A 27,210-nucleotide genomic window follows, 5' to 3' on the forward strand; every position below is an offset into this window, starting at 1 on the left:
AGCCCTGAAGTATCTCACTATTTAGAAGTCAGTAAGATGAAAAAGAACCAGCAAAAGGACTCAGAAGGAATGGCTCATGACAGAGGAGGGAAACCGGAAAGTGTGAAATCCTGGAAGTCAAAAGAAGAAAATGCTTCAAGAAGAAGGGAGTGATCAGCTATGAAATGCTACCTATCCATCCAGTAAGGTGAACGCTGAGAACTGACCGCTGGATTTTACAGTGGATGTCTCTGGTGGTCCTGATGAGAGCAGAGTTGTTGGAATGGTGGAGGGGACATCCTGATACGTGTGAGTTTAACAGAGAATGGGAGGAGAGATTGGAGACAGTGAAGATAGACAGCTCTTTCAAGGGATTTTACTATAAAGGGGAGGAGAGGAATGGGTCAGCGGCTAGAAGGTGGTGTGGGATCAAGGTAGGGTTTTGTTTTTAAGATGGTAGGAAACAGCGGCTATGCAAACACGAGTGTGCCGTATGTGACGAGCTGGATTTAACTAGGATGCCCCATGAGTACACTGGAGTAAGAGAGAGGCAAGGGGGACGAGAGTGTGAGGGAGTAATAATGATGACGAGCTATGGAATCTGAGCTACGTAAGAGGGAGGGAGGACTAGAGGGTTGGAGGGATAGAGAAACAATGGTTGGATCAACAGCTTGTAGGTGTGTCAAAGAGCTGTTGGAATTAAATTGGTTTTGGATTAGGGGAGATAAGCTGAAAGGTTAGCAGAGGATGATTGAGTCAGAGAGGAGAAGGGGTCATTGTTGATGGTAATGACCAGCCCAGGATATACACATGGGATGGACAGCTGAGGTGGGAGAGGCCAAGGCCACTGCAGGGCTGAGAGGCTGGGCGGGCAGGATGCAGCTCTGGGGCCAGCATGTACCTTGCTGCTTTACTGAGGTATTTACAGCTGATGTCTATTCTGACTCATCAGTCAGTGCCTTTGCCCTGTGAGTCGTTACATATTTTGAGTATTAGTCCTGTGTCCAAGGAATTGCCTGGGGACTGTGATATTCCCAAGAACCGGACAGGGGTATTTGGGGAGCGCAACAGTGGGCTATGAGTCTCCGGGGAGGGAGGGTCTGTAATGACTGCCCATCAAAACATTAGGTAGGGGCTTCCCTGGTGGCGCAGTGGTTGAGAATCTGCCTGCTAATGCAGGGGACACGGGTTCGGGCCCTGGTCTGGGAAGATCCCACATGCCGCCGAGCAACTAGGCCCGTGAGCCACAACTACTGAGCCTGCGCGTCTGGAGCCTGTGCTCCGCAACAAGAGAGGCCGCGATAGTGAGAGGCCCGCGCACCGCGATGAAGAGTGGCCCCCGCTCGCCGCAACTAGAGAAAGCCCTCGCACAGAAATGAAGACCCAACACAGCCAAGAATTAATTAATTAATTAATTAATTAAAAAAAAATTAGGTAGAAGGAGGAGGCTGAACCTCCACGCTTTCCCTAGCCCTGAGGCCCTGGGGATGTTCCTGAAGGGTGAGCACAGGACTACAAGGAGAGAAAACTCTGAGGAGAAGGATTTCCAGAGAAGGAAAAAAGGCCCCCAAATGGAGTACAATCAGAAACAAATTACGCCAGCTTCACAATTTAGCCTTGGACCAGCCCAAGCAACTGTATTGATCTGTAAACTAAGCTACATCTTGTGGCCGTTACAATGCCTGATTCATACCTGGATATAATTCATTCCAGAATCCCCAGTGTGGCTGTGAGTCACGCAGAAATCATAAGCCAAACTACTTAGCCCAGCAAAAAAGACCTGCTTTCTTCTGCTTTTGTTAACATCTCCTTGATTGATTCCTTCCTCCTTTTCTCCTCCTGCCTCACTTATCAGTCAGAGCCAGGATAAGTACTATCTAAAAGTTTTCAAGGTTCTCCTGGTCCTGCTTTCCTTTATGATAACAATTGGGCCCTGGAACCATTTTCAGGCAGGCACATCCTGCTGGGGTGGACATCCGGAGCTCTGGGGAGGGGGAAAGTTGCCCAGGTGAAAGAGTTCATCCCATACCAGGCCCCTCTACCCCCATCCACCTTGAGGCGGCTTCCCGAGGCCTATGGCTGCTCCGCCTGACACAAAGCAGCCTTGTGAAAAACTGCGGCTTTCACCACAAGGTGACTGAGCTCCCGAGAGATGGGGATAGGACTGCCTGGGGCCATCAACCACAAAAGCACCAAATAATTCACGTTGAGAAAGCCAGTCATTTCTCCCAAGTACTTTTATACCAATGATCCATGGCCACTGCCCCAAAGGCAAGTAGTACCGGCCCTCCTCCCCAGCCTTTTATGCCCAAACATCAAGCTTGTATTTCCCTTTGGCAGCTTTATGCTCCCTTCTGCTCCTCCCCCCTCAGTCCCTCTCTCCAAACCCTTCACCCGTTTCCATCATGCCCTCTGAAGCCACCATTTCAGACAATAAGTGTTTCAATATTTTCTTCTCTACAGCGTTCTTCCACCATCATCAATTGAAGCCTACCTTCTCCCAAAGGTGCACATTTCCTTGCTTCCATCTCCAGTGGAGGCTGCCGTTTCTCCCACACACGCTGAGACAGGAGGCAGGGGTTGGGGGTCAGGATTCACCCGTCTCCCTGGTGCTGCTTTTCCATCCTGCGTAAACCCCATCAAAGCCTATGCCACTTGAGGTTACCATTTCCTATCCTCTATAAACACTGAAGATCTGGATGTGTGTTGTAGATCATAAGTTTTCTCACCATGCCAAATCCTGACATAATTCTGAGGTGTTTAAACCTATCTGTGGAGGACCATCCAACAGAGTAGTGTTTAGTTCCTTGAACTTTTCAAGTCTCAGAACTGAGCTAGTTATGTTCTGGAAATGTTTAACATCAAAGGATACCAGACCTTCAAGCTCCCTCACTATGCCTGCTCTTCAAGAGACAACCAAGACCAAGATTCCTTCCTTTTCTGCTAATTCAGCGTTTGTTAAGTTTTAACAAGCATCAGAATCACCTGGAAGACTTGTTAAGCCACCGCCTGCTGAACTCCAACCCCAGATTTTCTGATTCGGTGGGTACGGGGTAGGGCTCAGGAATCTGCATCTCTAACAAGTACCAGGGTTATGCTGCTGCTGCTGGTTTGGGGACCACGCTTTGAGAGCCACTCTCCTAACGTATATGCCCAGTGGTTCCCAAATTATCTTCATGTTAGAATTGCCTCGAGGACCTTCAAAAAGTATGGATGTCTGTGCTTGCATCCCACGCCCCAGGATTGTGGTGTAATTCACCTGGAATGTGGCTTGGGCTGTGGAGTTTCTAAGAGATCCTCAGGTGATTCTAGGTACAGATAAGTTTGGAAATCACTGGTATCAACATCTTCTAGCCTCCCTACCACTCCTACCCATCCTGGAAGATATGGTTAATCATCCAAACTATACTTCCCACCCGGATATTCCCTCTGTATCCTTGTGTCAGCCTTCTCCCCCCAAGGAACCTCAAACATGTGTCAGTCCATTTTCCCGCTCCTCCTAAATACCAGCCATCATGTGCGGCTGGAGAAAACCACATAGCCCTCTCGTTCTCTAGCTTATCCTAACTGTCCTCATTCATTGATCTTTTAACTTAACCTTGGTTCTCTCTAGTCTCCATCTCCCTCACCTGATAATCCCAAACTTTCACGTACTAATGCCCCTACTTGAACACTTCAGATGACTTCATCTCCTACTTCATCAAGTAAAATTGCTTTCATCAGGCACACTCTCTTTCCATTGTATACTCCACCCAAATGACACATTTATCTGTAGCCATTTTCTTTTTATCCCTTCATCTCAGAGGATGATGCATTCCTACTCCAGTTCAAGGTCAATGCCTCCACCCTCCCACACAAATCGCCACATTTTGCTGGCCTTTAGCATGATTAACAAGGTGCTCTTTCCATACACCTTCAACCATCCCCTCCTCTGCTGGCTCTGGACCCTCTGCTTCACCTCTTACTCTCTCCAGGCTCCGACTCTCCCTCTTTTCTTTGCTGCTCTCTCATACACAATCCCAGCTCCCATTCATCAGCTCTTGCTGCCCACTAATGGCTGACTCAGGACGAGGAGTAAATTCTTCCAGATGCCTCCTGTAAAGGGTTTTGAATTTGGTATTCAGAATTCTTTATTTTTCTTTTTCTCCTCCTGCCTTGCCATGTGAAAAGGGGACTCTGCTTGCACTGTCAACACCACACTTCTCTTTATTTCTGTAACTTAACTTCTTTGCTCAGTATGCTAGACAGTAATGAGAAAGCTGCCTCAGAAGCATAAAGCATTATATTAATGATACTTTTGCTTCCAGCATGTATTTAATGTTCAACAAAAGGCAGGCACATAGCTCCTGTTAGCACAAGGAAGAAACAAACCCAACAACCCTTTGGGAAACCAATGCACATGGTGACAACTCCGGCAGAGGCAGGGGGCAGAAAATGAAGGAAAATGACAAAAACACACACAGGAAGCACAGTCCAGGAAATCCACAAGGCAAGAGAAGAGTGTATGTTTTGTTTGCTCGACTATTACAGTTAAGTCAAGCTGGGTTTAGGAAGTGTTCTTGCATTGGTACTGTGGCCCAGGTGACAGATTGGGGATCCAGGGCTGGGTGATAAACAGTGAATATCTCTCACTGTGGCTTTGAAAAACCTTGACACTAATTTATAACAGAGTACTGTTGTTGCTTCTATTCTAAATACAAAGCAGGTCAGGAGGGATAACAGAGAAATCTTTGGTACTAATTTCCCTCTTAACATATATTTAAAATAATGTTAAACATTATATTTACATAAAATTACGTATTTTGCATATAATGTTAAATATATTTATACAAAAATTTTAATTTTAACACAATATAAAAACGGTTGACATCAAAAGTATGATACTTAAATAAAAAAATGGCTAAATTAGACCTTATCAAAATTAAATACTTTTGTGCTTCAAAAGACACCATTTAGAAAATGAAAAGTTAGGCCATGGACTGGGAAAAAATATTTACAAATCATAGATCTGTAAAGGACTTGTAACCAGAATATGTAAAGAACTCTTATAATTCAATGATAAGAACATAATCCAATTTCTTTAATGGGCAAAAGATTTAAATAGACATTTTATCAAAGAAGATGAATGAATGGAAATCAGAACATGAAAAGATGTTCAACATCACTGGTCACAAGGGTAATGCAAATTTAAGCCAGAAAGAGATACAATCACAAACCCACTAGAATGACTAGAATCAAAAAGACAGACAATACCATGTGTTAGTATGGATGTGGAGAAATTGAAACTTTTATGCATTGCTGGTTGGAACGTAAAATGATACAGCCACTTTGGAAAACAGTTTGGCAGTTCCTTAAAAAGTTAAACATAAACTTGCCATACAATCTAGCAATCCACTCCTGGGAATCTTTACAAGAGAAATGAAAACATGTGTCCACATAAAGACACAGATGTGAATGTTCATAGGAGCATTATTCATAACCACCCAAACTGGAAACTTAAAAAATCCATCAACTGGTGACTATGGTAAATATTCATGAACAAAATATGGTAAATCCATAAAATGGAATAATATTCAACAATTAAAGTGAAAGAACTACTGATTCACGCTACCACATGGATGAACCTCGAAAACATTATTCTAAGTGATAGAGGCCAGACACAGAAGACTGTATATTGTATGTCTGATTCCATTTATATGAAGTATTTAGAAAAGGCAAATTTATAGAAACAGAAACAGCTCTGTGGTTGCCTAGGGCTAGAGTTGGGAGCTAGATGCCTGTAAATGGGCATGAGGAAACTTTCTGAGGTGATGGACATGCTCAAAAACTAGATTATTTTAATTATACCTTGATAAAGCTAACTTTCAAAACAGTTAACAATTATAATTCTTTAAATTACCAGTGAACCAAATTTTTATTTTTAATTCCTAGAAATAAAACATGAGTAAAGACTTTCAAAGATGGTATAAGAAACAATCACCCCTTTCCCCAACCCCTGATTGTCATTTACTACACACAGAGAAAAGGCTTCCAAGAGCTGCATTTGACCAGACTGATATGAGCAACTGGCATCTACACCCAGACTGAAAAGTCTTCATTCCTCTGTCCTCACTTCCCCTTACAAAGGAGAGGAGAGCCAGAGGCCCAGACAATCCACAACTTGGATCATCATTCTTGAATAATAAAGTAGCTAACTCATTTTTTGCCAGACGCCAGTTATTTTTGCCATCATCATATATTAACTGTGGTTAAAGCTTGTCTTGTTCACACTTAAAGGCCATCAAACAACATGAGCTAGATGTACCAGAGGTATTTTCTTGTCTGGGATTGTACCGAAAGGTGTAGGTAAAGCACCAGGACCATCTTCCACATTCCCTGAGCATCCTTCATGCACGGGACACTGGCGAGCCACACAACAAAGTGCAGCCTCTGCACTCAAAGAATTTGGAAGCTGGCTGGGAAAGAGAGCTAAGAAATAGTTATTAGTTAACAATTAGTAAATGATAAAGAGAATATGGTAAAACCAAGTTGAAAACCTCAAAGTGTAAGACAAGGAAGTTGCACTCCTTCCTTGTTCCAACTTGAACATTCGACCACTTTTTTACAGAAAAATCTGGATAGCTGGTATATAGGCTGTGGCTGGGTAGCTTAAGGAGTTGTTGTGCTTCTGTGACAACTGCTTATTTAATGATGGTTTGGGGTCTGTTTTTAAATTGCGTGAATGACAAAATTGTTTCATTTCCAAGCCAAGATCTCATCAGTAAAGCTGAGCCAAATGTGTGTGTGTGTGTGTGTGTGTGTGTGTGTGTGTGTGTGTGTGTGTGTGCAGCTGCAAAATTTTCTCTCTCTCTCTCTTTTTTGCTGATGCACTCAGTTCTGCAAAATGACAATGTTGATATTATAAAGTCTTTCTGTTATGATAACAAAAAGGGGCACAAGGCAAATTTCCAAGTACTGTGCATGGGCACATTAGCTTACCTTGCCCTACTAAACCAACCAGAGGCCCTTGGTGCTAGGTGCTGAACTTGAGTTTCTAACCAAAACCCGGATCTATAAACTGAAGGCAGACCACCATCATGTGTACTGACCCTCTTGATCCACACTGTGGTGGAGGGAATGGCTTCATGAGTGATTCCTTTCTTATTGGAAAGTCACCTTGACTTTTGAATAAATATATGAATTGTACACATTAATGACGGCAGCCTAGGTTTCTGCAGACCAATTTACATTCAGCTTATATAGTGTTCCTATGGTCTTTAAAATATTTGGCAACTTGTGGAGATATGAGTCATTGTTTAACACAGGGTCAGGACTGAGGTTTGTATGAAGTGATGCAAATTAAAAATAATATCTTCTCCATCTGCTCTCTCTTCCTCCCATCTTATTGTATTCATAGACCTCTATAGAAATGGAAGTGGCAACATCATACCTAGGCATTACTAAACCAATCCTTTGTGCGTGTGAATGCTCCTGGGGTTAAGGGATCCATAAGCATAATCCTGCTTTTTCTATCTGCACATGCACCAGTCTAAAAGATACCCCCAGAAATGGGAGTCTTCCTTGTTTCCAAGACCTAACTCATACTTGGCCCTACCCTGCCCCTACCTCCTGGAATGTCATACACTTAACTCATGTTCCAAATTACATGATGAGGTTTATTTCATCAGAAACATTATCCAGACTTCCTTTTAGCAATCTTGTCCTGAAATGCAATACAATGCAAAATATAATCTTATTAAAAATTATGCTTACCCAACTGCTTAACTCTGAGGAGAAAAAGATCAAGTTAGACCTTTATTTTACATGACATGCCAAAATAAATTTAAGTGGATAAAAGCATTAGACATAACAGTCCATCAAAACATAAAAATCCTAGAAGGAAAGATGGCTAAATATTTGTCTGAATTATGGATAGGAAAGCCCTTTCTAAGGTTGTAATCAGTTGAAGAAATCATAAAGGAAAATAGTGGATTGACTACATAGACAGCAAAATCTATATATAAGTAAAATTATTAATAAAATTAAAGAGTAAACAATATGCTATATATATATATATATATATATATATATATATATATATATATAATGGAATATTATTCAGCCATAAAAAAGAAAAATCCTGCCATTTGCAACAACATAGATGGATCTTGAGGGCATTATACTTAGTGAAATAAGTCAGACAGAGAAAGACAAATACCGTTATGATCTCATCTATATGTAGAATCTGAAAGAGCCAAACTCATAAAAACAAAGTAGAATGGTGATTGCCAGGGGCTGGGGGAGTAGGGGAAGTGGTGAGATGTTGGTCAAAGGGTACAAACTTACAGTTAGAAGATGAGTAAGTTCTGCGGATCTAATGTACAAAGACTTTAGTTAATAATACTGTATTGTACACTTGGAAGTGACTTTAGTTAATAATACTGTATTGTACACTTGGAAGTGACTTTAGTTAATAATACTGTATTGTACACTTGGAAGTTGCTAAGAGCATCTTAAATATTCTCACCACACACAAAAAGATAATTATAAGGGGACAGAGGAGTTAACTATTATCGTGGTAATCGTTTCACAATACATATGTATATTAAATCATCATGTTGTATAGCTTAACTTTACACAATGTCATATGTCAATTATATCTCAATAAAGCTGGAAAAAATATTTAACAGTATGAAAAATATATATTTGTAGTAGAAAAGCAGGATTCAAAATTACAAGTGCAGTATGATTATACTTAGGTAAAAATAAATCTTACCCATAGAAGTAAAGATAAGAAAATATACCCAAATGTGACTATAGTTCAGTTGGGTGATGGGACTGTCAGTGGCTTTTTTCTCTTCTTTTCTATGTGGACTAAAATGTATCAATGAACTTTTATAGTGTAAAACTATACTATAGTTTTGTCAGCCTTTTGTTGACTAATTCATGCAACAAACACTGATTTTGTAACTACTGTGTGCCAGGCCCTATGTATGCTGTTTGTTGGAGATTTCAAAACCGTAATGACAGAATCGTCCTGGAGGAAATCACAGCCTAGTATAGGTGAGGAAGAAGGAAACACATGATTAAAATATTTATTCATAAGTTCTACAGTAGCAGAAGGGGCTGAGGCTATTGGTGCTATTGGGTCCCAGAGGCAGGGCAACTCATTCAGGCTGGCTTGGAGGGGAAGAGGCAGCAGGGCATCTTTCACATGAGGGGTACCAAACAATGACACACTGTGATGGAAGGTTTGAAGAAAGGGTTAAGTATGTCACATATTCAGATGGCAACATCTTAATAATGGTGACTGTCACATAAGATGTATACCCAGAGGATTCTAGGATGACTTGCAGGTTTCTGGCTTATAGATGCTGGTGTTCTTTAGAAAGAGAGGAATCCCATTTGGAGCTTGTCCCCAGTCTTGGCCCCGTTGAGTTCAGTGTACCTGTGGGCTGGGCTGGTGGAGTTATAATATGTGGAGTTTGGGAGAGAGAGCTGGGCTGGAGACAGAAGCAGAGGTTGTAGTTGTAAGGACCCAGGCAGGACATGGAGAGTAAGAAATAAAGCAGAGAACCCTGGACCCGGCTCGGAGGGAAGCAGACATTTAAAGAGTCACCTGAGAAGAATCGCTCAAGGAACCAAACCCAGGAGAGAGTGAGTTCCAGAAGCCAAGGGAGAGACAGCTGCAGTTCATGGTGCTGAGTGCTGTGGAAAGGGCTGGAGAATAAGATCTGAAGGGCCACTTCAGGAGTCAGAACTTCTATCCAATCTGTGTATGAAGGGGAAGCAAGGCAGGAAGAGAGGCTGGAGATGGGGAAGAAGATGAAATTTGGGGAGGGTGAGGGGGTAGTGGTGACATCAGGGCATTGTAAGATCCTGGAGTGTGCTTCTAAAGGCAAGAGGAAGCCCACATGTGCCAGAGGTTAGGGTAATGGCCTAAAGGCAAGCAAGACATAGATTCCCTGTGCTTCCCGAATTTAAGATGTTATGGGGAGACAGGCAACACCCAAGTGACTGACTAAAGAATAACTGTTTTTCTTAACCTTCTTCCAAACTTACCTCATCGTTTCAGAATGTAATCTGTCAACTGGATGGCTGCCAGCAAGAGGTGCCTGGCCATCTGAAACTTGAGCTGAGAGCCCACCCAAGCTCAGATAATGTCATCGCCAAAGAGGTCCTCGTCCCCTGCTACATTCAGCCACACCTCGGCTGCTCTGCTGCCAGACCCATTAAATGCTCTCTCTTCCCAGCCACCCTGAACCCCTGCCAGGACAATATCGTCATCCAAGAGCCTCTGATACATTTATCTGTCTTCCCAACAGAAAAAGCAGTGTCCATTTAAAGGACAAGTAGACAGAGATCTGCTCACTTCAGGTGTGCAGGTCATGACTTCTGGAAGCTTGCCTGGAGCTGAAGCAAGGCCAGTAACACAGCAGGACTGCGACACGGTGGGCGGGGGCGACCAGATGTCGGGGGTGGGGCAGGCAGCCCTGATGCCCACCAGTTGCTCCTGAAGAGCTGTTCACATCCTTCTCTTGGTACTGACATTGTGCTGTGGTTCCTGAGGTGTGTTTTGTCTCTGCGTGTACATTGTAGACCCTTGTAAGACAGGGCGATTAAATCTACTTTTTCATAAATTCCAGGACACAGTACTTCTTACAGCCCATACCCTTTCCCCCTTTCTCCCTGTATTGCATCCAGACTTGATGTATGGAACTTGAGTGGCCATCTTGGGGTCAAAAAATTACAAACGTGGGGGAGGAAAAGGTCAAGAGCATCACCCAGTTTCTATCCGTGGCATCACCAAGCTGCTGAATCAATGTCAGCAGCCAGCTAATGCAGTCATTTAAGTTATGAGAGAAAAATAATTTTTTGGCCTAAGTCCCTTGTAAGTTAGGTTTTCTGTTTCCTGAAACTAAATGTAATTTACCCAGCATCCATTCCCCCACTTTCTCACTCAGAGACCCCCAACTTTGTTCAGATATCCATCCTTCCTCCACACAGCTAGGCGCCCCAGGTGATGCTGATTCCATCTCCAGTTCCAGGGGTGGCATTCGTTGGCCAAGTGTAATCCCATTTCCCTTGCCAGTGTTGAGTTAAGGAGCCAATGAGACATGGGGGCTGAAATCTGTTGGGGCTTCTGGGGAAAGGCTCCCATGATACAGCAGCAAGAAGATCTGTCTCTCTCTCCTATTGCTATTGCTATGTCCAGGTTTTGTACCTGAACTGTTGTAATCACCTTGCCTCTCTCTCCCCTGAGGATGACGCCAACACAGAAGGTGGTGAGTGAAGAGACAAAAATAACCTGGATCCCCATAGACATTGCTGCTCTGCTGAATCAACCGGCCTTGAAGGCTGCCTGACCCTTGCACTTCCTGTGCTGCCACAGTGTAATTCTTTATTCTTTAATGCAGTTTGAATTGGGGGTTTTGTTACTTACTCCTGAAAGCATCTTTACAGATAATGAGGGTATTTTTTAAAGTTCTGTTTGTGATTATCTAAATCAAGCTTTTTATAAGAAAAGGTAGATAAGACTTCCCTGGTGGCGTAGTGGTTAAGAATTCGCCTGCCAATGCTGGGGACACGGGTTCGAGCGCTGGTCCGGGAAGATCCCACATGCCACGGAGCAACTAAGCCTGTGCACCACAACTATTGAGCCTGCGCTCTTAGCCCATGAGACACAACTGCTGAGCCCAAGTGCCACAACTACTGAAGCCCATGAGCCTAGAGCCTGTGCTCTGCAACAAGAGAAGCCACCGCAATGAAAAGCCTGCACACCACAATGAAGAGTAGCCCCTGCTTGTCACAACTAGAGAAAGCCCGCGTGCAGCAAGAAAGACCCAACGCAGCCAAAAATAAATAAATTAAAAAAAAAAAAAAAAAAGAAAAAGAAAAGGTAGATAAAGCATCAGCCTGTGTATTTAGCATTTTTCCAATGTTGAATATGATGCTATTTCTTCCATCTTAAAGGTTTAGATACAGAGAATGGTTTAGATCAAAATGTATCCTGAAGCAAATGTTAATTTTATCCTGGTCAACCTGACCCAGCCAGAAGTATGCTCGGATTTATTAAACTTGTGTCCCTAACGAAGGTAGAGAAATTGAGCCAATAATAATAGATTATCTTCTCACTGGTGGGGCTTTAGGGAACAATGAGCCAATGAGAAATAACATGCTCACTTCTGTTGAGACTTGAGGAGGAGAGAACAGTGATTTGATCCTCATAGGAGCTGGGACTGCTGCAGGTGGTATTTCCCTGATTTCCAATCCTCTCCCAGTCCCCTCTGGGACCATAAACATGGGGACCCCTGCGAATGATCTGTGGTGGGTACAATTAATACTAATCAATTAATACTAATAATTAATTCTGGATCTCAGAGTCATTTCATCCCAAGGAGAGGAATGCCTTGAAACCTGCCAGGTTAATATACCTCGCACAGTGCCTGGCACACAAAAGGCACTCAAAACTGTGTGTTTATTGGATGAGTGAGGGAGGCCAGGCAAGTGGTACCATTTCTATATCCTCCTCTCCCCCACCTGTTAATCCAATAAATTGTCTTCTCTTTGTTTAAATGTTCATTGCTAAATATAGTCGAACAATGCAGGTGGTTTAGGGAGACTTGGAGTAGCCTGTCTGAGGTCACTGAATTATTCCAGAAACATTCTGCAGTATAATGCCTCAACCCCTGAGCCAAAACTTTAAGCCAAGGACATTTTTAGAAGCTGTGAGCTAGAGCAATTGCTTCAGGACCCAGAATTTAAACACACGATGGTGGCTCTAGCCTCTAATTCTGTCATGCTCTCAGAGACGACTGCATCAGTCTCTCACCTTTGCCCTGACAAATCCTTCCAAAAGGAACTGGAAACATTTCAGGGACATAGCCATGTCCCTCCCACTCGTGGTGAGATAGTCTGGAGACTGTGGTCCCAGATAAAGCTATCAAATGCCCACCTTGCCTTTGAGGCTCTCTGCAAGATGTGTCTTCTTAAAAGGCTTAAATCTCTTACTTACTCTAATTTGACACTTGCTTAATAAGCAGCATTTCCAGACATGTATTCCCACTTTCAACCCTGACATCATCATGGGGGACTTGAATACTTTCTCCTTTTCTCAGATATGTGCACCTTCTGTGGATGCCCAGGATCCAGCACAGTGAAGCATAATAAAGTGCTCAATACATGTTTGTGAAATTAATGAATAAATTGCATGGATAACTAGCGTGGGAGTAGACATAGGAGACTCCTAATATATAATTACCTCACACTTAAGGCAATGTATCTGACAGAGATTCTAACTTACAAATTTGATAAAAAACAATGCAAAGGGAGGGAGGATCTGAAAGCTGAAACTGGGAGGGTGTTTAATCTTCAATATATGATCGTAAATATAAATACTGCTATTTGTTGTTTATTCTACATACTTGAATTGCTGGCATGGTATTAGGTGCTACGTATATGGCATTGCATTTCATTCTTACAATGACCTTATATAGTAAATATTATTGTTGTAATTCCTGTTCTAAAGATGAGGAATTTAGGACCCAGAGGATTAAGTAATTTTCCTCTGGTCATGCAGCTAGAAGTGGTCTATGCATGCGCTTGACTTCTTTATAACCCTGTTAGGGTGACCAGAGGTCACTTGTTAGGTTAACTCTAAGACCCTTATCAGATCTGAAAGAGGAAATAAGAGTAGAGGAAACCTGGAGTCAGGTAGACGCTGAGAAGACTTCAAAGCTGTAAAAATCTCTTTAGGCATTATTGAAATCCACATGAGCATGGGTTTGGCTAACATTTTGTCCACTTTCCAATGAGAAGTTTTCAACTCTTTCCCTATTAAAAATACCTCTAATGCTTTGACCCAAGTCAATATAAATGATAGATATGTGTATGACAAAGAAGAAGGACGGAAGGTAACTGCTTCCCCTGCACTACAGTGCTATCATGAGAGCAAGCTTGTTTAATCTTCACACAGAGATACTCAACAGCTCGGCAGCTTCGCTCAATAGAACTTGTGTGTTCCGAATTTTGTGCTAGTATTTTGTCTTGCTCCCAGAATGTCCCTTAATCCCACCACCATCGGCCTAAATCCTGCTCTTCCATTAATGTTAGCTCAAATCCGATTCACCATTCTAGCTTGCAGTGATAATTCTAAGAGTTGGCATTTATTGAACCCTTACTATATGCCAGATCCTGTGCTAAACACTTTAATTATTACTTAATTGCCACAATAGTGCTGTGTAGGAGGAACTACTATTAATCTATAGACGAGAAAACTAAGTCACAAAGCAATTAAATAACATTCCCACCATCATATAACAAGGAATAAGTAGAAGAAGAGTCATCTCTTTTTCTTTGTTGGTCAATCATATTTTTACAAAATTGATTCCAATTTGGGGGCACTTAAAATAGATACCTTGGTGTTTCATTTATCAGGTGGTTGTCTTAAAGACATGAAAAATACCTAGATTCAAGGAAATTTATCCACTCACAGTAACTAGTAGAGAGAAACTCACATGAATATATTGCATTTTGGAAACTTCTGTTTTCGAGGGATGTCTTCATTTCACGGCATTATTACTTTTTTCATACTCAACTAATGCCCTAATTCCTCAATGAAGCTTTACGATGCAGCTTAACAGCTGTGGAATGGTTTTAGTTTTATCACAATAGGTAGGTGTGATGCCCTGGGAAAGATTCAAACACTTTAAGACACAGTTTCTGTCACAAAAAGATTAAAATCATGATTTTGAAGACTATCTAATGACATGAATATAGTTGATAAAAGAAAAAAGTACAGTACAAAATATACAGTATCAAGCCATAATTTAAATTTAAAATATCCACTTTAGATACATAGTTTAAAAACCATGGAAATAAGTACAATAAATGTTAAGAGTGGTTAGTTCTAAATGGTAGAGTAATATGTGGTTTTCATTTTCTTTTTTTATACTTTCTTTTATTTTCTAATTTTTCTACAATGAGCATGTAGTGCTTTTATAACCAGAAAACAACAAAAAGTCACTCCCCAGTAAAAAGAACTAAGGTTCTTTGGGGGAAATGGCTGAGCCCATGTCTAAGGCAGGAAAAGTACAAGGTGAGCCTTGACATATTGTTGTTTCAGAAAGTAAGGAAACGCTCAAAGACTAATGGGATTGTGTCAGAAGGTTCTAGGAACTGGCTCAGAGGGCTCCCACTGGCTAAATTTAGAACAATGAGAGTATCAAAAATAATAATGGGTGTAACTAATGGCAACACACTAAATGACTATGATAGAGGAAGAAAGGAAAGAAGACATACTGGATAAGAAGTGTTGATATAATGATAGTTAGAAAACTAAGCATTTTGCAACTCCTAATGTAACATTTGATTAAAGCAAGAACAATCAATGGATGATAAAACTATCAGGTGAAAGGTTGCTGAGAGACTAGATAATATCATTGTACAGACAGAGTATTTTTTGCAAAGAAAAAAGATGTTCCTTTAACGAGACATTTGGCAGATCTTACCTTAGCCAAGTAATCAAACTTAACATCAGTAAGAGTGTGGCAATCTGACAGCATGTTCTCCTGATATGATGCAACACGAAGTTCACAATATCTCTGAAGTATTCTTGTCAAAAATGTTTAACCTGAATCCAATCAAGCCTTGAGACCTAGCTTTGTCTAGATCACAGGGAATTGAGGAGAAAGGGAAGTTAATAACATCATGGGCAAACAATAAGACAAATTCAGAATGCAATATACTCTAGAAGGTAATTAAGTGTCTCAGATTCTTCAAAAAGTCAAAGTAATAAAAAGAGCAGAAGTATTCTTTTTTTAATTTAGTATACGTTATTTTATAGAGAAGTTTTAGGTTTGCAGAAAATTTGAACAGAAAGCACGGAATTCCCATATACCCTCTTCCAATCCCTGTAATTTCTCCTATTATTAACATCTTGCATTAATTTTATATTTGTTACAATTGATGAACCCATACTAATACATTATTATTAACTAAAGGCTATAGTTTACATTAGGGTTTACTATTTTCCTATTTGCGTTGTACACTCTATGGGTTTTGACAAGTGTATAATATCATGTATCCACCATTACAGAATCATTCAGAATAGTTTCACTGCCCCCCAAAATCCTCTGTGCTCCACCTATTCATCCTTCCATCCACTCCCTAAACCCATGGCAACCACTGATCTTTTTACTGTCTCCATTGTTTTGCCTTTTCCAGAATGTCATAGAGTTGGAATCATACAGTATGTAGCCTTTTCAGATTGATTTATTTTACTTAGCAATACGCACTTAAGGTAGATTACTCTTAAAAGTGACCAAATATAGTAATGCATGAACTTAGATTTGATCACAATTTTTTAAATGGATATAAAAGACATTCTGGGGACAACTGGGGAATTTGAATATGAACAGGATATTAGAAGATATAAGAGAATTAGTAATAATTTCTCAGACATGATCATGGTGTTTTGGTTAGGTAGAAAAATGTTCTTAGTCTTAGGAGACGCTGCTGAAGTATTTAACATTAAGTATCATGATGTCTGCATTTACCTTCAAGTGCTACAACAAATACATGTGTGTTTGTATGTGGGGCGGGGCGGGGGAGGCTGAGAGAGAAAATGAGAGAGAAAATATGGCAAAATAGTACAATTACTGAAACTAGAAGGATATGCAGGTACTCAATGTAATATTACTTTGACTTTTGTATTTGTTTGAAATTTACCCCTTAAATATTACACTAAAGACTCTGCTTGTCTTTGGTAAAGTCCCTTTTGGGTCAGTTCTACCAGAATCATTAACTGTGTTCCTCAATGTGACTCTAAGTTAAGGAGAGCTCCTCACTTAGTAAGGGTTCGATGCTCAGATAGGACGATTAGAAGAAACGCACTGATAGTAGCCCCAGGGATTTCACAGATGTTATATTTTAGTATACTATATAAATCAATCAATGAAAATGTTGAATGAAACTGAGAATTTCTTTGGACTTAAATTAAGTTCCCCAATAAAATCTCCTACCTGTACAATTGCTAACCAGTTAGATTTAAAAAGCATCACATAAATGCCCCAAGTCACAATCTGACCCTTTATTTTTCTTCACAGCATTAACCTCACCTGCCATATTATATAATTATTTGCTTCCTGTCTCTCTCTTCCCATTAGAATGTAAGCTTCTTGAGGTGTCAATAATCTTAATTCCTAAATTTAACTTTTCAGCAACCACTTTTGATATATCAACCACTATATTACCAATATTTGGGATGGTACCTAGTACATGAATAGCACTCAATAAGTATATTAGTGGATATTCAGTTGTTTCCAATTTTTCACTATTATAAAATAAGGTAGCAATAATAATTCTTGTACATATGTTCTTAGGCATTTGTGTAAGAGTTTCTCTAACATATATTCCTAACAGTTGCATTGCTGGATGAAAGGTATGTACATCTTCAAACTTACTGGATATTGCCAAAGAGTTCTCTAGAGAAAGCTAATTTTCATCTCCTATTTCTTTTCCATCATTCATTCTTTCATGTATTTATTCATTCAACAAGCCTTTACTGAGTACCTACTATATACCAGATACTATCACAGGTACTGAAAATAGAGTAGCAAACAAAACACAGCCTTCAATGAGCTTATGTTTTAAGAGTGGTAGTTCATCTTTTTTGGAGAAATGTCCATTTAGGTCTTCTGCCCATTTTTGGATTGAGTTCTTTGTTTTTTTGATATTGAGCTGCATGAGCTGCTTGTATATTTTGGAGATTAATCCTTTGTCAGTTGCTTCGTTTGCAAATATTTTCTCCCATTCTGATAGACATTTCTCCAAAGAAGATATACAGATTGCCAACAAACACATGAAGGGATACTCAACATCACTAATCATTAGAGAAATCCAAATCAAAACTACAATGAGGTATCACCTCACATCGGTCAGAATGGCCATCATCAAAAAATCTACAAACAATAAATGCTGGAGAGGGTGTGGAGAAAAGGGAACCCTCTTGCACTGTTGGTGGGAATGTGAACTGGTACAGCCACTATGGAGAACAGTATGGAGGTTCCTTAAAAAACTAAAAATAGAACTACCATACGACCCAGCAATCCCACTACTGGGCATATACCCTGAGAAAACCATAATTCAAAAAGAGTCATGTACCATAATGTTCACTGCAGCACTATTTACAATAGCCAGGACAGGGAAGCAACCTAGGTGTCCATCAACAGATAAATGGATAAAGAAGATATGGCACATATACAATGGAATATTACTCAACCATAAAAAGAAACGAAATTGAGTTATTTGTAATGAGGTGGATGGACCCAGAGTCTGTCATACAGAGTGAAGTAAGTCAGAAAGAAAAACAAATACCATACGCTAACACATATATATGGAATCTAAAAAAAACATGGTTCTGAAGAACCTAGGGGCAGGACAGGAATAAAGATGCAGACGTAGAGAATGGACTTGAGGACCCGGGGAGGGGGAACAGTAAGATGTAATGAAGTGAGACAGCGGCATGGACATATATACACTACCAAATGTAAAATAGATAGCTAGTGGGAAGCAGCCGCATAGCACAGGGAGATCAGCTCGGTGCTTTGTGACCACCTAGAGGGGTGGGATAGGGAGGGTGGGAGGGAGACGCAAAAGGGAAGAGATATGGGGATATATGTATTCATAGAGCTGATTCACTTTGTTATACAGCAGAAAGTAACACACCATTGTAAAGCAATTATACTCCAATAAAGATGTTAAAAAAAAAAAAAGAGCGATAGTTCAGGGAGGAGGAAGACAGACAATGAACAAATAAATTTGTATGTCAGGTGGTTACAAGTATTACCAAGGAAGAGAAGGCAGGGTAAGACAGAAAGGAACTAGGTGTGCTAGTTTAGGTAGGCTGGTGTAATAATCTTGGCCCCAGGGCCAGAGCCACAGGCCCAAGTTGAGCCACAGATGGTTATTCCCAGGCCTTGAAAGCTAATGGAATGTGCTTTCCTGGATTTTATTATTGCTTAGGACATGATGATTCCCTTCTACCTTCTGTTTTCTCCCTTTTGTAGTAAATGTCTATAACCACTACCCTATGCCTGTCCCACCACTGGATTTTGGAAGCAGTTAACTTTTCTAGTTTCACCAGTCTACATGGAGAGGAATTTTGTGCCAGGAATGATTGTCCCAGAGTCTCTCCCGTCCCTTTAGATGATTTAGATGATGAGATATAGGACTTCTGAGCTGATAAAATTTAGATGAGATATTAGTCTTGAACTGATGATTTAATGGGTTGAGACTTTTGTGAATATTGGAATGAGGTGAATGCAAGTCATCAACATAGTGATAGTATTGAACACCTTGGAACTGATTGAGATCAGCTAAGCAGTGGGTGAAGGTAAAGAGGAAAAGATGTCTAGAAACTCAGCCCTGAGATACGCCAACACTAGAGGTCATTAGGAAGAAGAGAAACTGGCCAAAAAAAAAAAAAAAAAAATAAGGAAAAGCCAGTGAAGCAGGAAGAGAAGGAAGAGTAGTATTCTGAAGTAAAAGACAAGGGACCAGTACCTGAACATGTCTCAGGAAAATGATTTTCAAACTGCAATTCTCCCTCTAGCTAATTTATGCATCAAATTTGAGGATAGATAAATCCTCGAAGATTTGCCTGTCTTCCACCCTTTCTCAGGAAGCTATTGGACAATCTGCAAGGGAGTTAAGCACGAAAGAGGACAATAGGAAACCCAAGAAAAGGAGATTCATCACAGGAGAGAAGCAGAGGAAGTTCCTAAGACAACAGTGAAGGGAGAAGATGGAAATCTCAGGGAGAAAGCTGTTTTCCATAGGGGAAAATGGAATTGACAGTTATCAGATATACTCGATCAGATTTAATTAGGGAATTGAAAATGCACGTGTGTACGTGCTTGCGCGTGTGCATTTGGTGTAGGGGAGACGGGGGCATGAGCCAAGTTTTCATCTACTCTATTCTGCTGGGAAGTCAGGAGGTAATATTAATTTAATATCAATTTAAAATTGATAAATCAAACAATAGCAATTTAAGAATATTATTCACTTAAATATTGGAAGAAAGAGCTAAAGAGTTAAAAGTGGTTGCCACCGAGAAACAGGAATCAGGAGAGGTGAAGAATGGGACAATGGGCCTTAGTGTTTTATTTATAAGCCTTTAAGTGCTTATATATATACGTTATATATATATTAGTAGATATATATTCTTTTTCAGATTCTTTTCCATTAGAGGTTATTACAAGATATTGAATATGGTTCCCTGTGCTATACAGTAGGTCCTAGTTGTTTATCTATTTTATATATAGTAGTGTATATATGTTAATCCCAAACTCCTAATTTATCTCTTTTAAAAAGCTAATTTTAAAAAGAACGAGATATGTATTCTGTAGATCAAGTGAACAAAATTTCTTGAGAATAGTAAAATCAAGTTAGCTGAGGCCCAAGCATTGAACAGTGGGTTCCTCAAAGGGCGGGTTATCAGACATTGGTAAGCATCGGTTTGGAAGAATAGGAGTAGGGGAAGCCTGAATAAAGTTCAAGAAAGAATGGGAGAAGAGGAAATGGACATGGCTTGTGTTTTTACAGTTTTAATGGGCTTTGATGCACAGAAGTTTTAGTTCCAGTTCAGTCAAACTTACCCATTTCCTTTGCGGTTTGTACTTATTTTGTGTCCTTTTAAAGAAGGCATTCCTACATTTTCTTCCAAAAGTTATTGTCTGTGCTTTCTTATTTCTTTAAAGACATAAATTTATTAAAGTGAGAAACTTTATTTTAAAATAAAAAATGATGACACGAACTTTCTTTTCCCACAGTTTTCTAACTTCCTTGGACAAAAGGTCAAATCATTTTTTCTCAAAAAGAGGATAGCAATTAAATATTCCTCTTTGGGGGATGTCTCATGGCATAATTTGAAACAGCTCTCTAGCAAGTTTAAGATATGGAAGTGTTCGTTGTGTTTTTAGGGGGAGATGGTTCCCTTGAAGGAAAGAACAAGAAAGTATATCAGTATAGATTATCAAAAATCTTTACCCATGGAACTACTAAATTGTAACGTAGTGTTGCAGAACTCAGTATGGTTGCTTTACCCCTTGCTACTTGAAGTGTGGTCCATGAACCAGTAGGTCAGCCTTGCCTGGGAGTTTGTTAGAAACACAGAATCTCAGGCCCCACCTCCAACCTGCTGAATTAGAGTCTGCATTTTTCTTTTTAATAAAATTATTTATTTATTTATCTTTTCATTTTTGGCTGTGTTGGGTCTTCGTTGCTGCACACAGGCTTTCTCTAGTTGCGCTGAGCGGGGGCTGGTGGCATCTCTTGTTGCAGAGCACGGGCTATAGGCGCACGGGCTTCAGTAGTTGTGGCACCTGGGCTCAGTAGTTGTGGCTCGCGGGCTCTAGAGCGCAGGCTCAGTAGTTGTGGCACACAGGCTTGGTTGCTCCGCGACATGTGGGATCTTCCCAGACCAGGGCTCGAACCCATGTCCCCTGCATTGTCAGGTAGATTCTTAGCCACTGCACCACCAGAGAAGTCCCAGAGTCTGCATTTTAACAAGGACTCCAAGTGACTCCTATGCTCGTGGAAGCTTGAGAAGTGTGGTCTTAAACCATGAGACAGAGAAGTGTGCAAAGATATATCTCCAATAATTTTCCTCTTCTGAGTGTGGTGGTCCTCAAACTTTCCTGCATGTTGAAATCACCTGGAGAGCTTTAAACACTACTGGTGCCTGAGTCCCACTCCCAGAAATTCTGATGTGATTGGTCTGGAGTACAGTCTGGACACTGAAATTTTTTAAAGCTCCCCAGGTGAGTCTAGCGTACACACAAAGTTGAGAAGCATAGCCCCAGAGAACCTGTAATTTAGAAATGCTTTTGGCTGCAAGTAATAGCAAGCCCGAGCAGTGGTGGCTTAAGCCAGTGGTTCTCAGACTATGTTGCACATTAGAGTCACTTGAGGAGATATAAAAATCCTGATGCCCAGGCTGCATCCCAAAAGATGCTGACTTAATTGTCCTGGGTGCAGTCTGGTGGTAGATATTGTCAGGCTGGTTGGGTAGCTCGGTCAGGTTAACTAGTACCCAGCTCTCTCTCCCCTCTCTCTTCCATTGAATAGAATTGTAGATGGGAGTTGCCAGCCCTCCTTGTAGCCTGGGTAGCCACATGCCTGTGTTCTTGCCAATGGAATGTGAGTAGAAGCATGTGTCACTTCTGGGCCGGCACCATACAACTTCGTAGATGTGCCCCTCCATACTCATCCCCTTCCCTCCTGGTTGGAAAGGCCATGCCCAGAATAACCTTGGAAGGCATGTGTTGAAGACGGCTCTTACCAAGAGTTCCTACATGGAGATAGGAAGAGCCACCCACCCACCTGACACTCCCAACAGGGACTGTTCTGTGAAAGAGACACAGTCATCAGAGTCTTTGCATTATGTAGGCATTTTAGCTATTTACCAAAATCAGACATCATCTTTTTTTATCTTTGTAATACCCAAGTGAGGCAAGTATCACTACGCCCATTTTACATATGAGAAAGCTAAGACATAGTCACATAGCTAGAAGGTGGCAGAGAATAGGCTTCAAACCAAGTTTGTGTTAAACAAAACCCAGGCTCTCAATCGCATACCATATATTTTCCCATGGATTTCTAAAAGCAAGAACATTTAGAGTTGGAAAAAGTGAAGTCGATAGAGTCTGTAGTTAAAGGAGAAAACATCTGTGCTTTAAAAACTGAATGATTGGTTCTGCATTTGGTGACTTGGTGCTCAGTAATTTTTAACTGCATATTTTTGGCTCAGCTATCCCATCCCCCTGGCTGCTTCTTTTTCACATGTGTTCTATACGTTCACACGTCTGTTCTATATGCTGCCACTATGTTAGTCTCCCTAAAAAATGACCTTCTCATGTCACCTCCTTTGACTTCCATCTTCAGAACCTACCAGCCAAAGTTCAAATTCCTCATCTAGTCCTAACCATACTCCTCCTACATAGGCACTCTGCTGCAGCCACATTTGCCTATCTCACTTTACCAATTCACAAACTTTCAAGGGAAGAAGGAACTTTAAGGTCAAGTAATTCAATGACCATCTGCATCAGCTAACTATTGCTGTGTAACAAATCTAAAACTTAGTGCCTTAAAATAATGATTTCTTATTTCTCACCGTTCTGTGAGTTGACCGTGTGGTTCTTCTATTGGTCTCACTTGTGTTCACTCACATGATTCCATTTGGCTGGCAGCGAAGTTGCACTGGAAGTTCCTTAAGGCCTCTCTCACATGACTAGGGGCTGTGAGCTGTCAGCTAGGGCACCTCCAGGCTCCTCCATGTGGTCTCCATCCAAGAGATGTCTCATCCTCCAGGCTCCTCCATGTGGCCTCTACAACAGGATAATCTGGACTTCCTTATATCTGGCTTCCAACTGGAGAAAGGCAGAAACTACTGGACCTTTCCAAACTTAGGCCTGTATCCTACACAATGTCACTTCTGCTACATTCTATTGGTCAAAGCAAGTCATGGGGCAGCCCAGATGGACTCCATCTCCTGAAGGGAAGAGTGGCAAAGAATCTGTGGCTATCTTTACTTCACTGTGCAGTCTCATTCCTTCTACATACCTCCTCCCCTTATCCTCCCCACCTCTACCCAATATTCCTTCTCAGCGCAGCCACATTACAGTGTTTCAGGAGTGGGCCCCAGGGCTGGACTTGCCTATGTTTGAATCTCAACTCTACTACCTACCTACTCTGTGACCTTGAGCAAGTTACCATACCTCTCTGTGCCTCAATTTGTTCAACCATAAATTCGGGAGGTAGGGTTGGGGGTGGATATAAATCCTATATTTAGGGCTGTTGTGAGAATTAAATGAGTGAATACAAAGTGCTAGAACGGTGCCCGGCTTTGGTAAGTGCTTCATAAATGTTATCTATTGCTAGTAGTTGGTTGATCTAGTTTTTCTTTGTTGGTGCAGAACACAAAGGGGTCAGGCTGGGCCTGGGGTTTAGGCTCCAGGGCAGAGGGTGCTAGAGGAAGGGATACATACAATCCCTAAGGCACCATCCTTGCACCAAAATGCCTTGACTTAGTTGATTATGTGAGGAGTATTTTAGGCAGAAGAGGGTGTCTATGTGCTTCTTGCTCAGCTTCTGAAAGTGTTCCCCTAAGATAGAACCCCTATGTCTGTAAAGCTGAATCACACATCTAATGCCCTAAAAAGTAACCTCAAAATCATCTAAAGTTCAGCTTTCCTGGTTTAATATGCTTCAACTTCATCCTAGCAAACTTTGGACACCCCCAGTACTTAAATACCTTGTTTTTCACAAGGGCACTTTTCAGATCCAAAGGAGAAGCCTACAGCGGAAGCTTGTCTGCAGGATTCGGGATGCTGGCAATTCCGATCTTGGCACACAGCACATTCAGCCCTGAGTAGCCATGATTTATAGCATCAGAGCCTGGGCAGGAAATCCAGCAGCTCCCACTACACATGACAGAACACAGAGCCCAAAGCACACAGACCGTGTGGCGAGGGGAGTGGTGCAGAGCTAGGGGAAGGAACTGGGAGCCCAGGGCAGACCTCTGTGGGCATTGCTAGCCCCTCTCTCTGACCATCAGTCATATTCTGTGCCTGTGAGTCTTATTTTTCCATTCCCATTCTTTCACAAATGGGTTAATCATTGCTCTTACTGAGCGAGAGAGGAGGGGAAAAAAATGATTTAAATTCACTGAGAGGCTGAGGGTAATCATACTAATGCATTAGCTCAGATGTTATTTCAGGACAAGATTGCTATTAGTCTGCCGTAATTCAGCTGAAAGTTCTGTAGTAAGCCTTCCTGCCATTATTATTTGTTTTACAGCACAAAATATGCAAAGTGTAGTCTGAGAGATGAAAATCATATATAGAGCTTAGGCCTAAAATTCTGAAATAAATTTATTTTGTGTCCTTTTTGTCTTCAAGCTATATTTTTGAAGCATCAAGTATGGATATAGCACTGTGCTAGACACTGGGAGGGGTGGGATACAGGAAAAGAGAATTAGATGTTTATTGAGTCCATAACTCTGGTCAGGCACTCTGACAATATTGGATTTCTAATGGGCCCTGGAAATCATAGACTGTCCTCAATAGCTTATAGTGTAGAAGTGGAGATGGCATGCACACACATGAATGGTAACATATTCATGTACTCGTATTTCTTTCCAGCTTTATAGAAACATAATTAACAAATGAAAACTTGTATGTATTTAAGGTCTACAACATGATGTTTTGACATATGTATACATTTCAAAATGTTTACTACAATCAAGGTAATTGACATATCCATCACCTCATAGTTACTTTTTTTTTTTTTTTGGTAAGAATGATTAAAATCTACTCTCAGCAAATTTCCAGTATACAACACACTATTGTTAACTATAGTCGTGATGCTGTACATTAGCTTTCTATAGCTCATTCATCCTGCATATCTGAAACTTTCTATCCTTTGACCAACATTTTCCCATTTTCTCCACCCCTCAGTCCCTGGAAACCACCACTCTACTCTGCTTCTAAGAGTTTGACTTCTTTAGATTCTACATATAAGTGACATCATACAGTATTTGCCTTTCTGTGTCTGGCCTATTTCACTTAGCATAATGTCCACCGGGTTCAGCCATGTTGTCACAAATGACAAAAGTTCCTTCTTTTTAAAGGCTGAATAATATTAGAGCATATATATATATATATATATATATATATATATATATATATATATATATATATATATATATACACACAACATTTTCTTTATCCATTCTTCCGTTGATAGTTACGTAGGTTGTTCCCATATCTTGGCATACTGAATAATGCTGCAATAAAATGGAAGTGCAGATATCTCTTCAAAATACTGATTTCATTTCCTTTGGATATATACCCAGAAGTGAAATTGCCAAATCTATGGCAGTTCTATTTTTAACTTTTTGAGGAACCTCCATACTGTTTTCCATAATGGCTGTACAAATTTACATTCCTACCAACAGTGTGCAAAGGTTCCCTTTTCTCAACATCCTCAATACTTATCTTTTGCCTTGTTGATAATACCTATCCTAACATGTGCGAGGTGACATCTCATAATTTTAATCTGCATATCCCTGTTGATTAGCTATGTTGAGTAGTTTTCATGTACCTGTTGTCCATTTGCATGTCTTCTTTTGAGAAATGTCTATCCAGGTCATTTAACCATTTTTAAATCAGGTTATCTATTTTCTTGCTTTGAGTTGAGTTCCTTATATATTTTGGATATTAACTCCTCAGCAGGTACAGTTTGCAAATATTTTCTCCCATTTCGTAGATTTCTCTTCATTCTGTTGATTATTTCCTTTGCTGTGTAGAAGCTTTTTAGTTTGATGCACTCCTATTTGTCTATTTTTGCTTTTGTTGCCTTTGCTTTTGGGATAATATCCGAAAAAATAATTGGCCAGACTAATGTCAAGAAGATTTTTCCCTATGTTTTCTCCTAGTAGTTTTAGGTCCTGTGTTTAGGTCTTTAATCCATTTTGAGTTGACTTTTGCATATGGTGTAAGATAAGGGTACAGTTTCATTCTTCTCTATGTGGATATCCAGTTTTCCCAACACCATTTGTTGAAGAGATCATCCTTTCCCAATTGTGTATTCTTGGCACCTTTGTCAAAAATCAGTCAACTGTATATGCATGGATTTATTTCTGTGCTCCCTATTCTGTTTCAGGGGTCTAAATATCTGCTGTTATGCCTGTACCATACTGTTTTGATTACTATAGCTTTGTAGTATGTTTTGAAACCAGGGCATAGGATGCCTCCAGCTTTGTTCTTCCTGCTCAGGATTGCTTTGGTTTAAGGCAAGAGATTAACATAAAGAAATACTTTGAGACTAACTGAATATGGATTGTAAGCGTGAGCTCCTGTGGTCATGGGAGACTTTCTCAAGGAGCAGAACCATGCCCTTCAACCTCTAGATTATTAATCTAGAGGTTGAAGAGCATGAACTCAGAGTCCGGATTCAGGGTCTGCCTTTCCCATGTACCAGCTGTGTGAATCTGGCCAAGCTACTTGGCTCCTCTGTGGTTTGGTTTCTTCATCCGTAAAATGGACATGAGTTACATCTACCTCACAGAGTGGTTGTGAAAATTAAATGAAGATAAAATACTGAGACTAACCATATCATTAGTATCATCCAAGTGCTGGTTATTAGTATTTTTTTTAATTGTTTTGATAGGCAGAGGAGAAGGAGGTGCAA

Source organism: Eschrichtius robustus, chromosome 1 (genome assembly GCF_028021215.1).
Source record: "Eschrichtius robustus isolate mEscRob2 chromosome 1, mEscRob2.pri, whole genome shotgun sequence".
Taxonomy (NCBI): domain Eukaryota; kingdom Metazoa; phylum Chordata; class Mammalia; order Artiodactyla; family Eschrichtiidae; genus Eschrichtius; species Eschrichtius robustus.